Here is an 8,132-nt window from a genome sequence, read left to right as displayed (position 1 = left end):
AAATATCTTGTTCTTAAACAGTATTATTCACATTTTGCCTTGCCATTATTATTTTGTATTTATTCCATTTATTATGACTAAAAGAAGCTCAGGATGGTATTTCAAAATAAAAACGATTTCTTTCATGATTTTATGTTATTATTACTTCCTTTGTTCTAACTTGTATCAAGTAGTTCCTTCACTAATCTTTATTGTAACTTCCCTCTTGCCTTTACTGCAAATATACTTAAATTATTTTAAGGAAATGAGAATATGTAGACGAAATATTTAAAGATCCATTCTTGTTGAAATCCACTTACATTTCATTAGTATTTGCATACTAATGTGGTTTCTGAATCCACATGATTTCTCATTACCAAGGCAGTTTAAGTAACCTAGAAAGAAAAAGGGAGAGGGACAAGAATTTATTTTCAACATGCATTTAAAAAGAAAGTTTATTCATGTACTCATGGGCAGCTGTGACTTTACATTGTCATGCCAGCACTAAAGAGCAGAGGGTCATGCTTAAGGATTGCCAATTCCTCTATTGCCTCCAGAAACTTACTTCCATAAATGTGAGAGAAAGACAATCACCTCTTTCTTCCTTAACAATGTTTGAGATCATAAAGTGTGCCAGACACTGCTTCTGCCTCTGGGGTTAGTAACACAGATAAAGACCCCTGTTTACAACTCTGAGATACAGTCTAGCTCCTGTCAGAAGGCTAAAATAAAAAACTCCAAAAACAGTTTATCCTGAAGAGGATGTGGAGAAAAGAGTGCACATTCATGCAGCCACTTTGCAAAACAGTAAGGAGCTTCCTCAGGAAAATGGGATTCAGTCTACCTCAAAACCCAGCAATTCTGCTCTTAGGCGTATACCCAAATGATGCATATTCATACAAGGACATCTGTTTAACTACATTCATAACAGCATTATTTGTAAGAGCCAGAAAGTGGAAGCAACCTAGATGCCCCTCAACTGAAGAATGGATAAAGAAAATGTGGTACATTTACACAAAGGAATACTGCTCAGTGGAAAATACACTAGAATCTTGAAATTAACAGACAAATGGATGGAACTAGAAGGAACCATCCCGAGTGAGGTAACCCAGTCATAAAAAAGACAAACATGACATGGATAATATTATTTTTTGATAATAATTTTTATTTAAATTTGATTTGGAACAAACTTGTTTTACATGTAAATCCCAGTTCCCGCACCCTGCCACCTTCCACTGTTCCCCCCCACATGAACCTCCATCCCATCCTCTTTCTATGCCCCAAGGAGGGTGAGGCGTTCCATGGGGAGTCTTCAAAGTCTGTCATATCATTTGGAGGAGGGCCTAGACCCTCCCCCTGTGTCTGGGATGAGAAAGTGTCCCTCTATGCAGGATGGGCTCCCAAAGTCCATTCATATACTAGGGATAAATACTGATCCATTACCAGAGGCCCAAAAGACCACCAAGTCCTTCTAACTGACACCCACATTCAGGGGTTCTGGGTTGGTCCTACACTGGTTTCCCAGCTATCAGACTGGTGTCCATGAGCTCGTGCTTCTTCGGGTCAGCAGTTTCTGTGGGTTTCTCCAGCCTGGTCTTGACCACTATGCTCATTACTCCTGCAACTGGATTCCAAGAGTTCAGCCCAATGTTTAGCTGTGAGTGTCTGCTTCTGCTTCCATCAGCTACTGAATGAAGGCTTTAGGATGGCATATAAGGTAGTCATGAATCTCATTATAGGGAAAGGGCATTTAAGGTAGCCTTTCTACTATTTCTTAGATTGTTAGTTGGGGTCACCCTTGTAGATCTCTGGATATTTCCCTAGTACCAGGTTTCTCTTAAAGCCTATAATATCTCCCTCTATTAAGGTATATCTTTTCTTGCTCTCCTCCATTCTTTTCCTGACTCAATTTTCCTGCTCCCTCATGTCTTCCTTTCCCCTCCTCTTACTTTATCTCCCTCCCCCCCACCACCACCATGCTCCCAATTTACTAGGGAGATCTTGGCACTTTCCCCTTCTCCAGGGGAACACGTATGCCTCTCTTAGAATCCTTCTTGTTTCCTATCTTTGTTGATGGTGTGGATTATAGTCTGGCAATCCTTTGCTAAATATCTAAAAACCATATATGAGTGAGTACATGTCCTGTTTGTCTATATGTAACTGTGTTATCTTACTTGGGATGGTATCCTCCACTACCATGCATTTACCTAAGAATTTCAAGATTCCATTTTTTTGTTGTTGTCTTTTGTTTCTCCCCACTGAGTAGTACTCCATTGTATAAAGATACCAAATTTTCTCTATCTATTCTTCAGTGGAGGGACATTTAGGTTGCTTCCAGGTTCTGGCTATTATAAATAATATTGCTATGAACATAATTGAACAGGTGGACTTGTTATATGAATGGGCATCTTTTGGGTATATGTCTAAGAGTGGAATTACTGGATCTTGAGGTAGAATGATTCTCATTTTCCTGAGTAAACACCATACTAATTTACAAAGTGGCTGTGCAAGTTTGCACTCCTACCAGCAGTGGAAGAGTGTACCCCTTTCTCCATATTCTCTCCAGCATAAACTGTCTTTGCTGTTTTTTGAATTTAGCTATTCTGACAGAGGAAAGGTGATTTCTCAGTTGTTTTGATTTGCATTTCCCTGGTGGCTTAGGATGCTAAGCACTTTCTTAAGAGTCTTTCAGCCATTTTAGATTGAGAATTCTCTATTTATTTCTGTACGCCACTTTTTAACTGGATTATTTAGTGCTTTGGTAACAAGCTTCTTGAGTTCTTTGTATATTTTTTAAACCATCCCTCTGTCAGATATGGGGTTGGTAAATAACTTTTCTCCTTACTGGCTGTGTCCTTTGCCTTATAGAAGCTTTTCTGTTTCAGGAGGTTCCATTTATTAATTGTTGATCTCAGGGTCTCTGCTACTGGTATAATGTTCAGGAAGCTGTCTTCTGTACCAATTCATTCAAGGGTACCTCCAACTTTCTCTTCTAAAAGACTCATTGTGGCTACATTTATGTTGAGGTCTTTGATCCACTTGGACTTAAGTTTTGTGCATGGTGATCGATATGGAATCATCTGCAGTCTTCTACAAGAAAGCATCCAGTTATGCCAGCATCATTTGTTGAAAATGCTTTCTTTTTTTCCATTGTATAATTTTAGTTTCTTTGTCAAAAATCAGGTGTTCATAGGTATGTGGGTTAATGTCAGGGTTTCCAGTTCAAATCTATTGGTGTACCTGCCTATTTTTGTGCCAATACCAAGCAGTTTTTAAGACTATAGCTCTATAATAGAACTTGAAGTAAGGATGGTAATGCCTATTGAATTCCCTTTATTGTACAGGTTTGTTTTGGCTATTGTGATTTTGTTTTTCCATGTAAAGTTGATTGTTCTTTCAAGGTCTGTGAAGAATTGTGCTGGGATTTTGATGGGGATTGCATTGAATCTGTAGATTGCTTTTGGCAAGATTGCCATTTTTACTATGTTGATCCTGCCTATCCAAGAGCATGAGAGATCTTTCTATTTTCTGGTATCTTCTTTAATTTCTTTCTTGAAAGACTCAAAGTTATTATTATATAGGTCTTTCACTTGTTTGGTTAGCATTATCCCAAGATATTTTATGTTGTTTGTAGCTATTGTAAAGGGTGGATGTTTCTCTGATTTCTTTTCAGCCCCTTTGTCGTCTGCATATGATAGGGATACTGGTTTCTTTGAGTTAATTTTGTATCCTGCCACTCTGCTGAAGGTGCTTATCAGCTGTAGAGGTTCTATGGTAGAGTTTTTGGGTCACTTATGTAAACTCTCATATCATCTGCAAATAGTGAAGGTTTGACTCCTTCCTTTTCAATATGTGTCCCATTGGTCTTCTTTTGTTTTCTTATTGCTCTAGCTAGAACTTCAACTACAATAATGAAGAGATATGGGGAGATTGGACAACCTTGTCTTGTTCCTGATATTAGAGGAATTGCATTGAGTTTCTTTCCATTTACTTTGATGTTGGCTGTGTGTTTGCTCTATGTTGCTTTTATTATGTTTAGGTATGTTCCTGTTATCTGTGATCTCTCCAATGCCTTTGTCTTGAAGGGGTGTTGGATTTTGTCAAAGGATTTTTCAGCATCTAGTGAGATTGGTTTTTCCTTTTCAGTTTGTTTATATGGTGGATTACAATGATGGATATTTGTATGTTGAACTATTCCTGCATCCCTGGGATGAAGCCTACTTGGTCATGGTGGATGACTTCTCTGATGTATTCTCAGATTTCCAGTATTGTATTGAGTATTTTTGCATCAGTGTTTATGAAGTATATTGGTCTGTAGTTCCCTTTCTTAGCTGTGTCTTTGTACTGGATTGTGTACTAAGGTAATTATAGCCTTGGAAAAAGGGTTTGGTAATGACCCTTCTGCTTCTATTGTATGGAACACTTTGAGGAGTATTGGTATTAGCTGTCCTTTGAATTTAAAGTAGAATTCTACACAGAAACCTTCAGGCCCTAGATGTTTTTTGGTTGGGAGAGTTTTGATGATTGCTTCTATATTGTTAGGGATTATAGGTCTATTTAAATTGCTCATCTGTTCTTCATTTAATTTTAGTAATAGATAACTATCCAAAAAATTGTTAATTTCCATTAAATTTTTGATTTTTGTTGAGTACAGGTTTTCAAAGTATGAGTTGAAGAATCTCTGGATTTCCTCAGTGTCTGTTATGTCTTCCTCTTCATGTCTGATTTTGTTAATTTGCATGTTCTCTTCCTGTCTTGGGGTTATTTTGGATAAAGGTTTACATATCTTGTTGATTTTATCTAAGAATCAACTCTTTGTTACATTGAGTCCTTGTATTGCTTTCCTATTTTCTACTTTATTGATTTCATCCCTCAATTGAATTATTTCCTGGCTTCTACTCCTCTGGAAGAGTTTTCTTCTTTTTGTTATAGAGCTTTCAATTGTGCTGTTATTTCTCTAGTGTGACTATTCTCCAGTTTTTTCATGTGGGAACTTAGTGTTATGAACTTTCCTCTTAGCACTGTTTTCAAAGTGTCACTTAAGTTTGGGTATGTTTTGTCTTCATTCTCATTGAATTCTAGAAATTTTTTAGTTTCTTTCTTTAATTCTTCCTTTGCCCAGGAATGGTTCAATAGCACATTGCTCAATTTCCATGAGTTTGTATGTTTTCTGCAATTTGTGTTGTAGTTGAATTCTAACTTTATAGCATGGTGGTCTGATAAGATACAGGGTATTATTCCATTTTTTTGTACCTTTTGAGGTTTACTATATTGCCAAGTATGTGGTCAATTTTAGAGAAGGTTCCATGTGGCATTGAGAAGAAGGTATATTTGTGTTTGGATGGTGTATTGTGTGTTAAACCCAATTGGGTAATAGCTTCTGTTAGTTCCTTTGTTTCTTTGTTAAGTTTCTGTCTGGTGGACCTGTCTCATGTTGAAAGTGGGGTGTTGAAATCTCTCACTACAAGAGTGTGAGGTTTTATGTGAGATTTGAGGTTTGGTAATATTTCTTTTAAAATGTGGGTGCCTTTGTATTTGGGGCATAGATGTTCAGACTTGGGACTTCATCTTGATGGATTTCTCCTGTGATGAATAAGAAAAGAACTTCTTCTTCCCTTTTGCTTGATTTTACTTTTTTGTCTAATTTGTTCAATAGAAGTATTGCTAGTCCCATTTGTTTCTGGGGTCCATTTGACTTGAAAGTTTTTCTCAACCCTTAACTCTTTGGTAGTATTCCTAGTTTACACTGAATTTATTAACTAGTGGAGAAATACATGGTAAGTGGAACAAAGAAATAAATCTACCTAATTTTATGCATATTTTAAAAATAAGAAAACACTCTTGTAAATAATGCTAGGAAGAAAAGAACTATGGGAAAAGACAGGCAAAGCAAAATAGGATAGGAAAAAAGAACAGAACCATAAGACAATAGGCAATACTTAATCAGCATGGCTTAGATAGGCTTCATAAAGAAGAAAGGTGATAGTAATTTATAATTACATCTGAAACAACTTGATTATTTTATAAATTCTATCATTTCTGTGTTGAATTTTATTTTATGCATAAGCTTTATTGTAAACCCGAGAATTTTTTAGTTGAATGCTAGATATACTTTTCCCATTTCTCAAGGCTAAATTTTGTTGCACTCATTTTAAGCCTTACTGGAGTGTGCCTTGGTGAACAGGGAAATTATTTGGAATAATTTTGACTCCTTCAAAGCTTTGTAGTAAGATTTGGAAGTCTATGCTTAGGACAGCACTTAACAACCCTCAAAGCAAATAGTGTTTTCTCAAGGTCCTTCTATAGACTCCTTTGTATCCTGAGACTGTCCATCATCTTCTAACAGTTCAGAGCAGATTCTGCTCTTGGTGGGGAGGGCACACTGGGTGCATTCATCTTACCATCTTTTGGTGTCTCTGTCCTTGACAAATTCCACTGTGTCAAGTCTGAATCAGCTTATGGAACAGCTAGAGCTGCTTCCCTGCACTGATCTCTTCTGTCTATACCTAAACACATAGACCACATCTATTAGCCTACTACTCCTCTCTGGGTTAATGCCTTTCTACTCAGAAAATCCTACAAGTTAAGGTGGATTTGCCTCTGCAACCCAAAACCTGTTTCGGGAAAGTTGCCATCACACCATGGCTTGGGCAGGTGGTACACAGCCTTCCCTCTTTTAGGAGCCACATGTCTATAGAGCCTAAGCACTCCTATTTCCTGTACTCATAATGGTTGATCACAGGAGGCCAATTCTCATGTGCATGCATATTCATGAGAAGGAGGAACATAAAGAACATTTCCCAAACTCTGAACCACCAATAACACCAACCACCCACCTGCTGTATTTCCTTGTAATTACTCATCATGGTCAGAGCACATAGCATGTGGAATACTTAGGTTGGAATGGACCTTATTTTTATTTACACTGAAAAGTCAGTGAATGCATGATGAAAATACAGATGTTACTCAATAATTTTCATGTGATACATATATTTATTCTCTAATTTATACTCAATTCATAATCATGAGTATCACAATCATGCACAAACTTTCCCTTTGAGTAGAAGAGAGTACCACATAAAACACTATATTCTATGCAGAACAATTGTTTCACTAAACTCAAAAACACTCAGGTAATGCTCTCAAGAAACATTGACTTTATCTCCACTAATAGCAAGGTCACCAGACATTAGTAATTGATTTTATGTGTCTTAACTCAATAAATATGCCCAATGTGTGAAAACAGGTTGATGCAAATCATAGACATTGGGGCATACTGCTGTTTTCTTAAAAGCTTTTATTGCCATTTTATTCTCAGGCTTTGATGCTTGGATTTAGGGATCTCTGTGAGGAAAAGGCACTTCAATGCAACTCATCTGACCTATGAAAGAGTGAGATGATGCAACACTCCATGAGGTAAAGCAACAATTTTATCACAATGCTACTAACAGAACCAAGAGAAATGAACTCCTCAGTGGCTTTTTCTAAGCAGCTCATGTCAATGACATCATTCTGTACAGACAGTGGCCATGGACCTCATTTTCAATGTGTAGTGTGGCATGACAAATTTGAATTCATGGAGTACTCTAACCAATGAAGAATAAAATGCCTTTGGTGTAAATTGCCTTTTTAATGGTTATTAATCAAGATAATTTGGTTCCTATTTTACATTAAGCATTTCCTTTCTGTAATGATTCTGGAAAGCACAATCATTCATGAGTTCTTCCTAATTCATGAGTTGCTAACTCCTAATTCAAGTTAGAAAGTAAAAAGTGGGACTAGGAATTAAATCGAAAGTATGTGCTTTGGATGCACATAAATACACACACATACACACACGTGTATATGTGGGTATGTATATAATATACATTTGTACTATATTATATTCTATATAGGAACTATATATAGTATATGATATACTATATAGATGTAATATATGAACTATATTATGTTCTAAAAGTTTTAGAATGTATATACAATACCAGTGAATTGTTATACTATTTATAATGTGATTTTGTTAGTTTCTAGCTGCCACAGTAAAGCACTAATTGGTCAGAGAAATGTATTGCCTGTTCCTGAGTCTAGAAGTTTAAAATCAAGGTATTACCAAAGCCATCTTCCCTCTGAATCCTGAAAGAGAATCCTTTGTCATG

The sequence above is a fragment of the Phodopus roborovskii genome, unplaced genomic scaffold (assembly GCF_943737965.1).
Source record: "Phodopus roborovskii unplaced genomic scaffold, PHOROB, whole genome shotgun sequence".
NCBI classification, from domain to species: Eukaryota; Metazoa; Chordata; class Mammalia; order Rodentia; family Cricetidae; genus Phodopus; species Phodopus roborovskii.
This window is presented reverse-complemented; position numbering follows the sequence as displayed.